This window comes from Lissotriton helveticus, chromosome 3_2, assembly GCF_964261635.1.
Source record: "Lissotriton helveticus chromosome 3_2, aLisHel1.1, whole genome shotgun sequence".
Classification (NCBI taxonomy): Eukaryota; Metazoa; Chordata; class Amphibia; order Caudata; family Salamandridae; genus Lissotriton; species Lissotriton helveticus.
This window is the reverse complement of record NC_136062.1, coordinates 255923851-255943253: the sequence shown is the minus strand read 5'-3', so window position 1 is coordinate 255943253 and position 19403 is coordinate 255923851. Positions and strand designations below refer to the sequence as shown.

The window sequence follows — 19403 nt, the reverse complement described above, 5'->3', positions numbered from 1 at the left end:
TTATTTCTCTTTTTCAATTTTTGTTTTTCTTCTTTTCTTCTTTTTCTTTCTTTTTCGCGGGTCTGACTAGAGGTAACTCGCCGTGCGTTTTTCTGGATCGGGTATGTGGTGTATGTTTTATACTGTTTTCTTGCACGGCGGGCGGATATTGTTTGGGTGGGGACATGTAATGTTTATTGAATATCCTGTTTCTACGTCCTGACATAATGTCCTGCTTATGGTGATCCTGCTGCGAATATCCTTTTTCATGTGTGACTCTGGCCTTGGTGAGGTCTCATTGTGTGGCATCAGATCCTGCATTTCTTTCATTTAAAAAACACAAACCTTCCCTAATCCTGCGGCCGTGTTGGTACTTAGGTCTCCTGAATTACAGCATAGATTTATGAGGTGTGCCTCCGCATTGCTCCTGTATTACATTGTTTGTTTATTCTACCTCTGTACCTATGCTCGACCGTGACGGTTGGTGAACTTTGACTGTACCTATCTAATGTGAATAAAGGTTTAAAAAAAAAAAAAAAAAAGAAGAACACAGAAGGAATACTTTGTAGACTGTCTTGCCATTCCCGGTCCTTTCTGGTTAACCTGGGTAACTCTCACTTTTTGGAGTATTTGGTTGTGTACTGCCATGCGCGTGTCACAGCATAAGAGCAGAGATGGCTGTCAGGGGAACTGATCCAACCTATTTCCTTCAAAAGTTCAAAGAACAAGTTTTCATGGGACACTCGGTGACTACAAAGCACCTACTTCTGGGCTGCAGATTCGGCAACAAAAAAAAACATTTAAAAAATGGGTGTTTTATCATCTAGTTCGTGATCATGTGGACATAGGGCACAAATGCGTTAATATAACCCGCAGGTGACCTCCAGCAGGCCTGCTGGCTGCAACTTGTAAGTTGCTTTTGCCATTTCATTAGGTCGAGACTGGGCAGCACATGCGCTGCTTTGAGTGGCATGCTGTATTGAGGTAGGGACTTGAAGCTGTGCCTGCAGTCCCCCACATTTTTCATTGGCTTGTGTCATTGTCCACTGTAAACCGTGGCTGTTCATTGGCCAAAAGGCTAATAGTCCCTCCTTAATACCGCCTTGTCTCATTTTGTAACCAGCCGTGGCAACACACCCATCATGTGTGTTGTTGTTCGGAAGGCTTTAATTACAACCTCCAAATGGACATGCTCTCTCCTAACGCTTTAAAACATTTTTATAGCATGCATTTGCAATGCAATAGGTCTTGCATTTGCAAGAGTTTAAGATATTGGCTTTGTAAATTACAATGCCTTTTATTTATCTGTTTTAAAAACATCACATAAATAAAAGGCATTGTCATTTACAATGCCAATAGCTCAAACTCTCATTAATGCATGACCTATTGCATTACGAATGTTTGTTATTATTATTTTCAATTTGCATGAGTGATCAGAGTGTAGTGCTCCCATGTAGCCCTAAATCTACAGAGTGTTCCTACCCTCTTCGCCTAAGCCTCTTCAAATTGATAGGTCCGATGCAGCTTAGAAAGCCACTGGCTAATTGTTGGTACCTTCAATGATCTCCAATTTTGCAGCACCAGGGATCTGGCTACCGCTATTGCTATGAAAACAAAATATTGCTGAAATGTTGGCAGCTGCAAGCCTATACGGAATAATCCATATAAGGCCAACAAAGTTAAAAGGGAGAATGACCATGGACATGCAGCGACTGATGAACCTAAAAACCTCCGCCCAAAAGTGCTGCAGTCTAGGACATGTAAAAAATGTATGTACCCATTCTCTCGCCCCCTCCACATTACATCTAAAACATTGATTAGGAGTTGATGAGAACAATTTGTGCAATCTAAGGGGAGTGTAATATGCCAGCCGTCTAGACAAGAAAGATATTCTTTTAAAGTTGCCTGCCCTGAGAGCTTTATTCCCAAACTCACACAATGACTGCCATTCCTTGTTATTAAACCGTCAATCTGTTTCCTGGGCAATTTTGGGAGCATATCCTCAACAAGCTTATTATTTGAGCCCTAGCGTAGTACCCAATACCAGTTTCCAACACCGCTCAAATGCTTCTCAAAGAATGCTTTTAGGATTGTATTTTCCATCTCATTATCATTCTTAAATGTTCTTAAGGAAGCTTGTGATGTGTCTAAAACTTAACCACAAGCCTCGGCTTTGGGGTTTAAATTGCAGTGCAAATGATTCCCATGTTATCAAATGGATGCAATTATAACAATCACCTAACTTCCAGAACCCTAGATCGTTATAAGACTGTTACAGCCCTTGCCAAAGCTGAAGACTCTATATCTCAAAATCTTGAAGAGAGGTATATGCGTGGCATGTTGGAACATCAGAGGTTTAATGGAAACACTGGGTACATGTGGCAATTGAAATTATGACCTTACATCTTGTTTTCTTGGGTAATTTTGTTGTATGAAGAAACACTGGAAGCTTAATTGCTCTTTCTATTAGCATATGGTTTGACTAAAATTATCAATTTTCGAAGAAGGGTCTGCCAATCAAGTCAGTAGACTAACGTGGCTTGGTAGTAGGTAGAAAAATCGGGGAATGCTAGCCCCCCCCTGCTCTATGTCTAATTGTAAGATGGATAGTTTGACCCAAGGTTTTTTTTATTTGCCCATATAAACTCATGAATAACTTTATCCAACTCCTTGAAATATGAGATTGGTATTTTTAGAGGAAGGTATAAAAACAAAAATACCAACAAGGGAAGTATTGACATTTTGACTAGGGAAACTCGGCACACAGAGGACAGAGGTAGTAAATTTGTATAATTTAGTTGAATCAATTGGGAGAAGTCAGCTGTAACACATAATCCTAAATATCTAATAGGTTGTAATGGCAAACATTTGAACCCTTCTGGGAGTTGAACCTCTGAAGACTTAAACAAGAGGAGCTCTGTTTTGGCCTAGTTAAGTTTATGTCCCCCCAGAGCTGTAAACGCCTGGATTTACCCCAACGCAACCTGGATGTCTACCTTATCTGCCTATAAATATATATAACCATATCATCATCGAACAGCTTGATTTTTGCCTTTCCCGATAGAGGGGCCTGAATTAATGTATTAGAGGAGATTTTAACTGCAAGTGGCTCAATAAACAGAGAAAATAGGAGGGGGGACAGAGGGCAACCCTGTCTGGTGCCACGCCTATTCACTACCTCTCCCACCTGATCCACATTAATATTTATCTTTGCAACCGCCCCCTTATAAATTCCTTGCAACATCTCTATCAAGCGGGTTGGGAAACCAAGCTTCCCTAAGATAAAAAAGAGGGCCTGCCAATCTACAAGGTCGAATGCCTTTTCCGCATCCATCATTCAAATACCTGCTTTATCCTTATTATCTGAAAATAATTCATCGCCTGTATAAAAAAAGGTATTGGCTGCCATTGATCTACCAGGCCGGAAACCTGTTTTGTCCGCATAAATCACCTGCTGTGCGCAGCCTGAGATCCTATTCGTCAAGATTTTCATGAAAAGGTTATATTCTACGTTTAATAGACTTATTGGGTGATAGGAGCTCGGGTCGTTTGGGGCATTATCTTTTTGCAGAATGGTAATCACCACTGAATCCTTAAATCTATCAGAAATAGGAGTCCCTTCCAAGATTTGACTGTACAAGGATATTAAAAAAGGAGAGAGCTCGTCTAAGAACATCTTATATACTTCCATTGGAATACCGTCATTACCGCTTGCCTTAGCGCTAGCATCCCTTTTACAGTTTCAATCCATTCTGAAAGTTCAATTGGTTTATTCAAGGCCCGCTATCAGCCCTCATGATGTTTGGAAACTGTACATCGGCAAAGTAGTTCTCGAGATCCTGTAGGTCTACTATCTGGGCCTCAGCATCAATTTGTTTAAAATTGGATACAAATATTTCAGCAATCCTGTGATTTTCCCTTACCATGATTTGTGTTTTGTGGTCCCTTATTTGTGAGATTAATTGCCTATTCTGTTGTGTTTTGGTAGACCATGCGAAAAATGTACCTATCAGTTGTCTTTCTTTGTAAACTTTCTGCTGAAATGCCTTACTCCCAGAGATCTCTTCTAAGATAAAAAAATTGCTCTTTTGCTCTCAATAATTCCTGTTGTATGACATTCTCGTTAAGGTCTCTTAAAGGCATTAAGATCCACCATAGCTCGGTCTACAGCTTTTTGTAGTGATCCAATCTTCCGATGCCTCTGCTCATATGTGTTAGCTTTATATGCAATCATCTGCCCCGAAAAGAGGCCTTAAAAGCTTCCCACACCATAAAACCTGGGGCTGTATTAATATTCTCTTTAAAGAACCACTGTATAAATTCCCGGGTTTTGTGTGATCATACTGGATTCGAGAGCAGTGCTTTATCAAAGTGCCACCTGGTGTTGTTCCTTTGGGGTGTGTCAGTACCAAACTCCACTGCCGCTAGTAGTTAAATCCACTCACAGTAAAGAGGGGGATAGGGGAATTGGACAATAAGAGAGACTGCCACTGCTGTGCTTCTTCCTAACTGTGATCCCAGAAAGGGTTTTCTTGAGCATCTGTAAGCACAAACACAAATTATTACTCCTTCACTAAACCCTCCCTTGACTCCCCACCAATTCCCACTGACAACCTTTCTTTCTCTAATAGATATTCCTATTGCCTGTTAATTCTGTAGACTAGCTGCTCTCTTATGTTTGAATGAATGTTGAACAAGTAGAACCAAAACATTATTTCAAGTTCTTTCTGTCTATTCTTTTCTTCACAGATGCCGGTTGCTGAACTTCAGTTGGTAAGTACAAATATATATATATATATATATATATATATATATATATATATATATATATATATATATATATATATATATATATATATATATATATATATATATATTACCTACTGGCGATAGCCAGTAGGTATATATAGTTAGGATTGTTTTCCATAGGGATGTCGCAACATTCTATTGGGAATAACTTTGGCGCCGGTTGAGGAATTTTCCTGAAATTTTCCTTAACTTTGCCTCGCGGCGTGTTCCGCTCCTTCCCTGAAAGTTTGGGGGGGATTCGTCAAGCGGGGGCTGAGTTAAAAGGGGGGTCCCAAAACGTGTTTTCCCCATGTTAATTTCCATAGGGCGGTTGGACTCACTTTTAGCCGGAACGGCTGAATGGTTTTCCACGAAAGTTGGCAAAATTGTAGGGACTGGTAGCCCGATGTGCCTTTGCTATGTCTCAAGATATGTGCTCCAGTGGTTTTTATGAAAATTAACTTTGAAAAAATATATATTGGGCTACATTGGGCTACATATATGTTAGAGCCCAAATGTAGCCCAATGTAGCCCAATGTAGCCCAAAGATGGCCACCAGAGACAAAAAAAAACAAATGTAGCCCAAATATCAGCCAGATGTAGCCCAACTATAGCCCAATGACAGAATGTCCCGGAGTGTTCTAAAGAACAACTAGAGCGCTAACAGTCTTACTTATGACAAAAGTATGGCACACCTGAAGTCATCTTGATTGGAATAAAGTGTTAACACTTAAAACATTTAGGGAAAAGCCGCCGTGGAAAAGCATGTATTCACGAACATCCTAATATGGCGGACGGTGTCTCATAGACACCGCCTGCCATGTTATAGCTTTTCCGCCACGGTCGGAAGCCGACCGCGGCGGAAAAGCGGCGGACGGAATTCCAGACCCACCAGCCATCCTAATTTGGCGGTGGGTCTTTGGAGGCTCCGCAGCGGTTTTTCCGCATCCTCCAGGCCGGCGGACACTTCCGCCGGCCCGGAGGATGCGGAAAAACCGCCATCCTAATCGGCCCCTTAATTTGCAAAGGAACAAAATGAGGGGGTTCATTTTGCCATAGAAATTATGATTAGTGCTGAAGAAAGAAAAATTAGGGCACATTTTGAGTGACTTCTCAAATCCTCTTATATTTCATTAAAAAAATTCTGATATGCAGTCTCCCAAGATGGCCACCAGAGACAAAAGAGCCCAAATGTACCCCAAATATCAGCCAGATGTAGCCCAACTATAACCCAATGACAGAATGTCCCAGAGTGTTCTAAAGAACAACTAGAACGCTAACAATCTTACTTATGACAAAAGTATGGCACACCTGAAGTCATCTTGATTGGAATAAAGTGGTAACACTTAATACATTTAATTTGAAAAGGAACAAAATGAGGGGTTTCATTTTGCCATAGAAATTTTATATATATATATATATATATTCACTGAAAAAACCATAGGTTACACACCAGTTATAGTTAGGAATTAGCATTTAAAAAACCTTTGAAATTCACTGAAAAAACCATAGGTTTCACACCAGTTATAGTTAGCTGGAAATTTTACTCGCATAAAACCATTGAAATTCCCACGTTATAGTTAGTTGGACTCACTATAACTTGCACGTCTGCAATGCACTGCTGATGACGTCACATATTACATCACTCATGCATATATTTAAATATTTAAACATTACTCGCTAATATATGTATTCACTAAGATACACTTAATAAGCCAGTTAACCAATCAATTTTTTTTTTAAACACTGAAAAAACCATAGGTTTCAGGCCTTATATAGTTAGAAATTAGCATTTAAAAAACCTTTGAAATTGACTCAAAAACCATAGGTTTCAGGCCTTATATAGTTAGGAATTAGCATTTAAAAAACCTTTGAAATTCACTGAAAAAAACATAGGTTTCAGGCCTTATATAGTTAGGAATCAGCATTTAAAAAACCTTTGAAATTCACTGAAAAAACCATAGGATTCAGGCCTTATATAGTTAGGAATTAGCATTTAAAAAAACCTTTGAAATTCACTGAAAAAACCATAGGTTTCAGGAGTTATATAGTTAGGAATTCGTTTTTAAAAAACCTTTGAAATTCACTCAAAAAACTATAAGTTTTAGTGGTGTTATAGTTACCTGGACAATGAAATTGCTCCTATATAGTTAGTTGTACTAACTATATTTTGCGCACCCGCAATCCACTGCTGATGATGTCACATATTAGATCATTCATGACATGGTCAGTGACATCACTGATGACATCTCAAATGACATCACTGATGACATCACTGATTACATCATCCAAGTGACAATCACATACGCCTTTTCATACACTATTACAATTTTTCATCACTGTTTGCAAAATACAGAGTATCATATTTAAATCCATTGTCACAGCAATACAAGTATCTAAAAATCCACTCAGTGATTCATAGATGTATACAAACATCTAATCACTTACCTATGGATTCACTCATACATGCTGTCAATGAACAATAGAACACTATCAAAAATACTTATACATCTATATCGACATTAAACAACAGCACGCATCCTATTCACATATGAAGTCATCCTACTCACTTATGCAAACAATGGATCATACTTACATATTTACTTAGCAAAACACTTATACAAACACCACTTCTTCTATTCATTTAGATAGTAAGTCATACTTAGTGAATTATAAAATAATTATTACAAGTATACAGTTATCCATACAGTCACTCACACAATCATTGTGTCTTATGTATACTTATTTATATACAACAACTGACACATACACTGCCTTTTATTTTTCTAGTTTGTTGGACCTGTACCTTTGAGAAATATATTTGCTCATCACCACCACACCCATAAAGAGATTCCCTCACGCAAACTGTTAGAACATGTAGTTTTAACTTCATATATCTACTGAATCAACTATTCACACATCTTTGGACAGTCTCACACCCCCCCCCCCCACCGAACCACACACACGTTCACACTCCCATACAAATACTCAGTTAACTAATCAATAACTAATATAGACTTTCACATAGCTAGTAACCAACTGTAGAATCAGTTTACACAACAACTGACAAAGTGATACAGATATTCACACATTTAAGTCACTATCCACTATATTTAGTGAGACATTATAAATTGGTCAAGTAAACAGTCAATTACACTGCTACTAAATCCTCCATCCAAATATTTATTTATATATATCCACTCATTCTTCAATGTAAATTGCTATATATATAATGCATATTTAAATAACGAAGCAAACCACATTCACTGGATGATGTCATCAGTGATGTCATCAGTGATGTCATTTGAGATGTCATCAGTGATGTCACTGACCATGTCATGAATGATCTAATATGTGACATCATCAGCAGTGGATTGCGGGTGCGCGAAATATAGTTAGTACAACTAACTATATAGGAGCAATTTCATTGGTTTTGTATGAGTAAAATGTCCAGCTAACTATAACACCACTAAAACGTATAGTTTTTTTAGTGAATTTCAAAGGTTTTTTAAAAACTAATTCCTAACTATATAACTCCTGAAACCTATGGTTTTTTCAGTGAATATATATATATATATATATATATATATATATATATATATATATATATATATATATATATATATATATATATATATATATATATATATTACTAAGAATTTGAATGGGCACAAGTGTAGTTCGGATAATTAAATGTTTCTTGTTCAGCAAATTGATGCGTTGTTCAATGAAGGACTCCAGCAAGTAATTGGCTGATTCCAAACTCAAGTCTATTCTCTCAAAGAAGTAGTATATAGATTTAGAAATGTCTCTCAAAGCGACTGCCAAAAAGAACTAGAGAGGAATATGTGTCGCTACTTTCAAAAATAAAATCAATAAAACCTCTTGAACTTACTTGGTTATTCTTGTCAACTTCTTTCAGTGTCCAAAAGAAACCAATATGGCTCAAACTGGATCCCTCTCAGAGCAAGAGACTCACATGAGCATAAAAAAATACCTGAATATGAGAGACTCAAGAAATCTCTCTGCTGATGTTGAAGAAAGATATAAAGGGAAATGTCAGGCAGAGCAGTGCGGGAGAAAATGCTGCTCCCCCAATGTATTTTCTGTCACTAATCATGCATGGTAGCCTAAACGCTTCTTCTCCTCAAGAGTATGACAGTTGAAGTGTGCTGAGCGCATGAGCGCATGAGCGTGAGCGCGGTTATAGCAAGATTTCTCCCTAGCTGAGCACTAGAACGCTCAACCAACAAACGATGACTTGAGCCGCCATCTTGAAAATTCCACCATGGTTCAATATTGAACTGCTCACACTGCAACAGCTGAAGTCGCCGTGAAAGGGATCAATGCCACCTAACAGATGAGCACCTGGGAAATCACTTATGCTTCAGTCCAAAGCAGGGATGAAACAGGGTAGTCCTTGACCAAGATTGCCCAGTCCTGACAGTACCCCCCACCAAAAACCCTTCTCCTCCTTCCTTGGGTTTCTTAGGGTGGGTCTTGTGAAACTTTCAAACCAATCTAGGGGCATGAACATTAGAATGGGGTCCCAAGACCTTTCTTCAGGGCCAAAAACTTTACTGTCTACCAAATAAAATAACTTCCCCTTCTTTATTTTAGAATCTAAAATTCGTTTTATTTCGAATTCTTTTTTACACTGAAAATGAACCAGAGGTGGTGGTAGATCTTTTCTTAACTCTGGTGGGTTTCTTTTAATCAATGATAGATGGAACACTGGATGTATTCTTAGTTTACTAGGGAGTTTGATCTTTACAATGACTGGGTTTACCATCTTTTCAACCAAAAAGGAGCCCACAAATCGAGGTTGGAATTTCCTGTTGCCTTTTAAGCGCATATTACGAGTGGAGATCCAAACCTTATCTCCTGGCCCATAGACTGGGTTACCTCTCCTCTTTTTGTCTGCCTGCTTCTTGTAGGAATCTTTTGCTTTCACTAGGTTACTGGTGGCTACCTGATCAGCCTTCTGCAAATTTCTGAACACTACCTCAACAGCAGGTACATTTCTCTCTTGTTTACCCACTAACATGTTTGGGTGTCTACCTGAATTAAAAAAAAGAATGGGGAATAACCTGTGGAAGAGTGTACTGAATTGTTATAAGCAAATTCAGCGGCACAAATCAAGGTTGGCCAGTCCCCTTCTTGGTCCATCAGATACAGGCGCAAGTATTGCTCCAGATCTTGGTTTACCGTCTCAGTTTGTCTATCAGTCTCGGGTTGGAAACCAGTAGACAACCGAGAATCAAATCCTAATCTCTTCAAGAAGGCCCTCCAGAAGTGTGAGACAAATTGTGGACCCTGAACAGAAATACCCACCTTGGGGATCCCATGTGTCTTTAGGTTGTGTTGAGTGAATAATGTCGCCAGCTGTGCAGAATTGGGGATGGATTTTAGTGGGACGAAATTACTTATTTTAGAAAAATGATCAACCACCACCCATATGGTAGAGAACCCCTGACTGGAGGGCAGATCAACAATAAAATCCACGGAGACGGTATGCCATGGATAAGGGGCTATGGGCAAAGGCATAAGCAAACCTTGTGGTAACTGTCTGATGACCTACCCCTTGACACACTTTTCATAAGATGCCACACCTGAGCTTCCAAATTCGGCCACCAAAATTCTCATTTTATAAGCTCCAACGTCTTTTTAACCCCATTGTGTCCAGCCAACTGATTATCATGTCACAGTTGAATGACTTCAATACGTAAATCCTCACTTGGAACATAAAGGTTTCCTAGACAAAAGGGTTTTCCATCCTTAATTTCTCTTCCTGTTCCACTCTAGGCCAAATCTAGCATCTCTTATTCTGGATGGGAATTCTTGAGTTTGTCTTCTAATTCCGCGTACAAAATGGTTCCTACTATCTTTTCCTCAGGGATAATCAGTCCTTCCTTCAAGATTTCTTTTCCTTCACAGTATTTGAATGAGACAAGGCATCTGCCTTTTCGCTTGCAGAACCTGGCTTATAAATTAGGATAAAATTATAATCTGCAAAGAAAACTGACCATCTCAATTGAATGGGGTGAGTGTTCGAGCCGACTACAGAAACTGCAAATTTCTAGTCAGTAAAAACCGTGATCTCATGCTTTGCTCCCAGTAAGTAATGACTCCATTCCTAAAAGGCATCTTTTACTGCTAACAATTCCTTATCCGCAATTGAATAGTTTATCTCTCCTGTAGTCAATTTTTGGGAATGATTGGCCACAGGATGAAGTTGACCTGTTTTCTTATGTCTTCGCGACAGGATTCCTCCGATGGTCAAATTTGATTTATCTGCTTCAACAAAGAAGCGTTCTTCTGGAAAGCCTCCTCAGTTTCTGTGCTCCAAACAAACTTCTCTTTATTCTTCAGTGAGCAAGACAGTGGACTAACTTTTTTAGAAAAGTTGAGAATAAAACACCTGTAAAAGTTGGCGAATACGATAAAACTTTGCATTTCTTTTACATTTCGAGGAGATAGCCAGTCTTTGATTGCTCTCAACTTGGTGTCATCCATTGATACTCCATCTGGAGACAAAATGAAACCCAAAAATTCCACTCAAAATGGTATGAAACACATACTTTTCCAACTTAACATTGAGTTGATTGTCAAGCAATCGTTCCAAAATTGCACGCACATGCAGAACATGTTCTTCCATGTTTGCAGAAAAAATTTGAATCTGTTGATGTAGACCATTGCGAAGCGATCCAAGAACTCTCTTAGAATGTCATTGACAAAATGTTGGAAGGCAGCAGGCGCGTTGCACTGACCGAAAGGCATGACCTGATACTCAAACAGGCCAAAACACATTCGGAATGCTCTCTTCCACTCTTCTCCCTCGGCCATCCTCACAAGGTGATAGGCCCCTGTCAATTCCAATTTGGTGTATATACGAGCTGCCTTCACCTGATCAAGTTCAGAAATCAATGGTAAGGGGTAACGATTCTTCTTGGTAACTTGGTTCATGGTGCGATAGTCAATACAAATCCTCAGTTTTCCATCCTTCTTAGGGATACAGAACAGTGGAGAAGAGAATGGGGACTGGGAAGCTCGAATGAACCCATTGGCTAAATATTGGAATAAATATTCTTTTAAATGACAGTTTTGCGGTTCAGTCAGGGCATAGATTCGGCTGCATGGCAATGAAGCACATGGTTCTAATTCGATATTACAATCGTATTCCAGATACGGAGGTAATTTCTTAGCCTCTTGCTCATCAAATACTGACACCAAATCGTGGTATTCTTTGGGAATCTCTTGGATTTCCACCACACAAATCATACGAGACTGCTCGGCCAAAGGAGACGGTTGCGAAGGCTGAGGGTCTGAGGTGCATGAATATGAGTTGGTAACTGGGCATAATATCTACTTCAAAATATCAAATGGACTAAATATCGAGTCAAAAATATCATTTGTATAGAAATATCGAAAGAAATTATATCGATGTAAAAATTATCGTTATAGTTTGCACTAATTAAATATTGAAGTAAAAAATATCGAATCAAAAATATTGTGTACTGTTAATATCGAATAGTTAGTGTTGTTTAAAATATCGAAATAATATATATAGAATGTAAATATCAAAAAAATATATAGATATGCAAAAATATCGATTTTTTTAAATAATGTTAATAAATAAAATATTTAAAAAAGTGTAAATATTGTAGAATGTGTAAATTTTTTCTAATATTTTAAATGTAATAATTAATTTAGTTGTGTATTTTATGTTTTTTTTTAGGAGCGGGATGTTGGTTAATAGGGGATAAGGGTGGGGAGTGTTTTAAAATAATAATAATAAAATAAAAAAATTAAAAAAGTTGAAAAAGTAAGAATTTTAAAAAAAAGTAAAATATTTTATTAAAATTTTTATACATTTTAGGAGCGGGATGTTCGGTTATTAGGGGATAAGGGTGGGGAGTGTTTTAAAAAAAATTTGAAAAATTAAAAAAAATTGAAATTTTTACAATGTTTTATGTTATTTTAGGAGCAAGATGTTGCTTTAATAGGGGATAAGGGTGGGGATTATTAAAAATATTTATAATATTTTTTCAATAATATGTTAAAAAAACAAATTTTTATTATATGCAAAATGTACATTTTAAATTTACATAAAAAAATAAAAATTATGGTGCTAATTGTGTTTAATGGTGATTATTGACTTTCAGTATAATTTTTTTTAGTAAATGTATAAAAAAAATTCCAAATTTTAATAAATTCAAAATTATAAAAGAAATTTGAAATTTTGTTAAAACATTTAAAATTTTGAAATTAATTTTTAAGAAATTAAAAAAAATACTAAAAATTTAGCAATTTTATTAAAAATGTAAGAAATTTAAATTATTTACTTAAAATTGTCAAATACAATAAAAAAATTATAATAATATAAAAAAAATCTTAGGAATTTAAAATAATTAAATACATTTTTTACATACAAATATATAATATATTAATGTGAGGTTTGTTTAATATAGGTTATTAGATATAGATTGAGACGTAAAGACTTTATTTTTAAAGTACATTTAGGGTATTAGGATTAGTAAATTTGATATGATTATTATTCTGCACCTTCTCAGAATTTAATTTGAATAGAGTGGGAATAGTAATTTATAATGTGTTTGTGTTCAGACCATTACTTGAATTTTACAATATTGGAGTGTGAATATTACATTAAATAGGGTTAGTGTACAGCACCTTCCCTGACATTTATCAGACTGGAGTTTGAATATTAAATTATATATGGTCAGTGTCCAGCACCTTCCCTGTGTTTCATGTAATTGGAGTTGGAATAGCAAATTGTATTTGGTCAGTGTCCAGCACCTTCCCTGTTTTTGATGTAATTGGAGTTGGAATAGCAAATTGTATATGGTCAGTGTCCAGCACCTTCCCTGTATTTCACCTAACTGGAGTTGGAATAGCAAATTATATTGGATCACTGTCCAGCATCTTCCCTGTTTTTGACTTGACTGGAGTTACAATAGTAAATTATATATGGTCAGTGTCCAGTACCTTCCCTGTTTTTCACCTGACTGGAGTTGGAATAGTAAATTATATTGGGTCACTGCCCAGCACCTTCCCTGTTTTTCACTTTATTGGAGTTTGAATAGTAAATTATATTGGGTCACTGTGCAGCACCTTCCCTGTTTTTCACTTGACTGGAGTTAGAATACTTAATTATATATGGTCAGTGTCCAGCACCTTCCCTGTTGTTCACCTGACTGGAGTTGGAATAGTAAATTGTATATGGTTAGTGTCCAGCACCTTCTCTGTTTTTCACTTGACTGGCGTTGGAATAGTAAATTATATAGGATCACTGTCCAGCACTTTCCCTGTTTTTCACCTGACTGGAATTGGAATAGTAAATAATATATGGTCAGTGTCCAGCAACTTCTCTGTTTTTCACATGACTGGAGTTGGAATAGTAAATGATATTGGGTCACTGTCCAGCAACTTCCCTGTTTTTCACTTGACTGGAGTTGGAATAGTAAATTGTATATGGTCAGTGTCCATCACCTTCCCTGTTTTTCACCTGACTTGAGTTGGAATAGTAAATTATATTTGGTCAGTGTCCAGCACCTTCACTGTTTTTCATCTGACTGGAGTTGGAATAGTAAATTGCATTGGATCACTGTCCAGCACCTTCCCTGTTTTTCACATGAGTGGAGTTGGAATATTAAATTATATATGGTCAGTGTCCAGCACCTTCCCTGTTTTTCACCAGACTGGAGTTGGAATAGTAAATTATATATGGGCAGTGTCCAGCACCTTCCCTGTTTTTCACCTGACTGGAGTTGGAATAGTAAATTATATATGGTCAGTGTCCAGCACTTCCCTGTTTTTAACTTTACTGGAGTTGGAATAGTAAATTGTATATGGTCAGTGTCCAGCACATTCCTTATTTTTTACCTGACTGGAGTTGGAATAGTAAATGATATTAGGTCACTGTCCAGCAACTTCCCTGTTTTTCACTTGACTGGAGTTGGAATAGTAAATTGTATATGGTCAGTGTCCATCACCTTCCCTATTTTTCACCTGATTGGAGTTTAATTAGTAAATGATATTGGGTCAGTGTACAGCAACTTACTTAACTGTTATTTGAATGGAGTGGGACTATTAAGTTATATATGTTTTAAAAAAAATCACAAAAGTAAGTTAAATAATATATGAGGTAGTATTATAATTGTAGAATTAGTATTTGTAATGGAAAATGTAGATGTAAATATAAAAATATTATTATTATAATCACAATTTAAAAATAACATTTTATTCTTATTTTTAAAATAAATAGACATGCAGTTTTTGAAAATTTTTATTGACAGATTGTATTTATAATATGTACAGTACAGTATACAAATTATGTAAGCTTTTTTATAAACAGTTAGATACATTGAATGTATTACATTACATTTATTTATAATCATAAATGTTTTACATTTCTAAAAAAACAACTTTTTAACAGTATTTTTCCAAAAATATATACAGTCTTGTTTAAGAATTTTTATAAGCTTTGTCAACAATTTTTAACATTTTATTCTTTTTTTGTAAACTTTTTTATTAAATGTCCATTAAATATTTAATTAATAATGTTACTATTTAATATATTAATTTTATTAAATAAATATTTACAAAATTTACATGAACAGAAAATAATAAACAGGTAAGTATATATTTGCTACATTTACATGCTAAATATATTTTGAATATTATTTATACATATTAAATACAATGTTCTTAATAATTAATATTTGTAATTAATTATTATTAAGTATATACTCAGGTTTTAAATAAAAAAAAATTAATACAATATAAAATAGTAAATAATGTATACAGTTGCATACAATGTTTGGTATGTATTTTTAAATTATTAACATACATACATACTATTATTAATAATAATAATTAATATATTAGATTAATTATTATTATTAATTTACAAATGTAAATTAATTATTAAATATTTTAACAAATAACAAACACATTTTGGAAATAATCACTTAAGTGTAAATTCGGATTAGTATTTATTTACAATATATATACATCAATATGAATAATAATAAGAATAAATAATATTTATTATTTATTATTATTATTAATTTACAAATGTAACATATTTGTATAGTAACTTTAAAAATAATAATATAATTTGATATATGTATTTATTACAATGTATTTATTACAATGTTAATACATAAATTAAGTATTAATAATAATTAATAATACGTTATTATTATTTATTATTAATTTACTAAGGAGATTTAATGTAAGATTATTTTTATAAGTGTTAGAAAGAAATGTATAACATTTTAAGTCTAGTAGTATATTTTATTTTTACTTAGAACATTGTATTTAATATGTTTAAGTTTCTATAATTGTTTAAATGGGACTACTTTTTTAACCGCGTATGGTTATTTTGCTTCATTCAGGATTGGAGAAGCTCACGGTTGGATGCTGCGTCGCGTTGCGAAAGGTAAGGTAAATTTTTATATTATATGTTATAGAGTAGTAGTGTTTGAGTGTATTTTGGAGCAGTGTAGTGTTACTGTATGTGTTTAGTTGTGGCTTTGGTATGTTTTAGGTGTTACTTTGTTTTTACGGAGGTGTCGTGAGTTTTTGAGGCCTAGTGTATTTTCAGAGTTTTATGTTATAATATGTGTATTTAAATGTTGTATAGTAATGTTTAGGTATATTTGGGAATGTTTGGGGGCTTTGTGTGGGTGGTTTTGTTTTCGATATTTTTAACAGGTTTCTGGATTTTGCCGTTTCGTTCATTCCGGAGAAGGATGCGTTTTTTTTTTGGGAGAAGAGATTGTATTACTTTATTAAAGTATTGTTTTTATACTCTCTCTCCTTTTCTCATGGGTTCATGGAGCGATTTTTACTCTTTTTTACTATATTTTGGGTTTTTAAGGGTATCGATTTGGATTGGGAGAAGACCATGCGTTTTTTTTTAAAGAAAAGTGTGGGTATGTTATTTTTATGAATAAATTTACCACACTTTGTTTTTTTGGGATTTACTGGAGCAATTTAAAAAATTTTAAACTAATTTTTTGGATTACATCGATTTGGATTTGGATAAGATTATGCGTTTTATTTTTAATAAAAGTGTGTGTATGTAGCTTAATTTAATAAAGTTACCATACTTTATTTTGTCGGTTTTCCTGGAGCGTTTTTTCTATTTTTACTTGTTTTCGGGTTTTTGAGGGTTTCACTAATTGGATTTGTAATGGATTACCGGTGGAGAACACGAATTACAAGTGGTTGGATTACGTATTCTTCTGCAACATGAATTGTAAGTTTTTAAATTTTCTGTTATTTGGGTGGGAAATGTGATTGTTATTAATATTATTATATTTTATATTATATTAAATATTTCTTAATTGTCTACAATTCTTTTTTTGGTACATAAATATGTTTGACAATTATGGAATATTTATTATGATATACATTTTTTATGCTACTTATCACAGTTTTATTACATAAATGAGAGTATTGTTATTTGTGTGTAGTTAATTTATAGTAGGCTTTTAGCTATTAAGGATAGATAGTCTAGGTCTCATGTAGAAGGATATAGGGTGACTTGGCTTTGGAGTAGTCTAAACATTTGTTTTGTTTGTTTAGTTAGTTTTGGTCCTATTTGGGTTACTGATTGTTGTATCTTGGTAGCTCTGTTCTTTTTGTAAAGCTTCTATTAGTTTTTGGACAGTGGGTTTTCCTCTGCTAGTGGTAGCTTGAAATGCATTGTGCCATCCTTCGACACTGTTGTTAGTCTTAGCTTCTTGATTCAGTGTACTTAAATATACATTCCACCAAGCTATGTGACATTTAGGTTGGCGTCTGTGTCCCGATCTATGTAGCCTTCCCACCCATGTATCTTCGAAGTAGTCTAGGAGTGGTGCTAGTTTTTCCTCATATTTTTTGTAATATGGGCTATCTATTAGGATGGTATAATGTTCTGCTACGTCTGTAACAGGGAACATATGATAGGGCAATTCATTTTTTGATTTGGTATGCAAAGGTGCTGTCTGTAGCATATTGGATGCTTAATGTAGATTTTTGGAGATGTCTCCAAATGCTTTGATTAAATTGATAATAGCAACCTTGTATTGCTGTGTGAGGAAAAGTTTTTAATATACTATTGATCATAGCTAGTTCGAAATCAATAATTATTTTCCGTGGAAAATAATTATTTGTTTCCTGTTTTATTGTGTTTAGGACTTCTGTGTAAGTATTTTGTTGTTTGTTGGGCAACAAGCAGTAAATAAATGGGATGTTAGAATGATGGTACAATCCATGTATGCTGTAGAGTTGGTAAAATGGTTTAGGACATGTTTTAAAAGTCCCATCCATCATCCAATGTTGGCACTCTTGTAATTTTCTTAGATTGTTAGCAGTACCAAACATTATAATTCGGTTGGTAGGGCATTTGTTGTCAAATAGTAAGAATGGTTCCTTATTATGTGTTATACTCAGTTCTGGGGGAATAACAACTTCTTCTAACGTTTTGGGGTTAGGTTGAGTAGTTGTTGTGACTCTTTTTTGTCTTGCAATTGTGCGTTTTAGGGGGTCAATTGAAGGGAGTTGGCCAGAAGCGTGTTGAGGAACTTTTAAGAGATTCCTCTTTTAATATTTGGGTTGTTTGTTTGTCAGTCCCTGTACTTGCTTCTTTTATACTTTCAAGGGCATCCCTGACCTCAATTTCAGTTATATTAGGGGGGTGATTGTGTTCCTTGGTAGATAGTACATTAGCTTCTTCTGTTGTAGCCCTACCATAACATTTATTAGAGTAGTATTTACTACATTTCTAAAAACTTTGCGTCATGATTGTTTTTCTTGGGTATAAACATACCCCATATAACATAGTAAAAGCTTGTTATTCTGTGACATAACAAACTCTGCACCTTCAGTCATATTTCTATTTGTAGTGCTAGGAAAGGTTAGAAAGAAATATATATTAAGTTTAAATACTGCTATACATGTTTTTAATGCATTCATATTTCTATGATTCTACTTACATTTGTTCTTTGTTGTAATTCTTTAGGGCTCATTAGGATGGCGGGCTTATCGGAAATCGGGACCGCCCGCCCTAAGAGTGGGGGTCCCGCACGCACCATTAGGATGTGCCCGCCACAGTGGCGGGCACATCCTGTATTTATAGTATTGTGGCGGGCGGAGCTCTCTGCTCCGCCCGCCACAATACTAAAAATGCTTTGCATCATTTACATAAACAAAGCGGCAGGCACCAAACATCACATTTTCACGGTTCTTCCAGCTTCATTATTCGGCTGGGTTTGATCCGTCACTTGTTTTTTAATCAGTAACCGGATCACCTATAAATAAAAGTTTTTTAGGGGTAGTTTCTGGTTGATTCTTAATCTTGCACTTTACCACTTGCACTCATACACTTCACTTTACCTGCTCCGCTGCAACTGCAGGCGTCGTAGCACACCGGAACAACATTCGGTTGTTCCGGTGGGGACCCTATGATGAAGCATGTCGCCCCAGGTTGGTGAGTGAGGGTCCTTTAATAAACAGATGTGTGTTTCTTTCTTTCCCAGTACTTTTTAGTCACTCTTTTGTTGTTATTGAGTACATTCCCTTGGGGGATCAAGAGTGTCTTCTCCCTCACTCTCTTGTTGTTT

At 35.6% G+C, this 19403-nt stretch overlaps 1 long non-coding RNA gene across 1 annotated transcript in view; it reads left to right on the top strand.

Moving 5' to 3' along the window:
• Positions 1–19403, top strand: part of LOC144826283 (uncharacterized) — a 62966-nt gene that overhangs the window by 6413 nt on the left and 37150 nt on the right. Inside the window, exon 2 of the long non-coding RNA XR_013609757.1 lies at positions 4729–4752. This is a non-coding gene — a long non-coding RNA (uncharacterized LOC144826283). The remainder of the gene's footprint in view (positions 1–4728; positions 4753–19403) is intronic.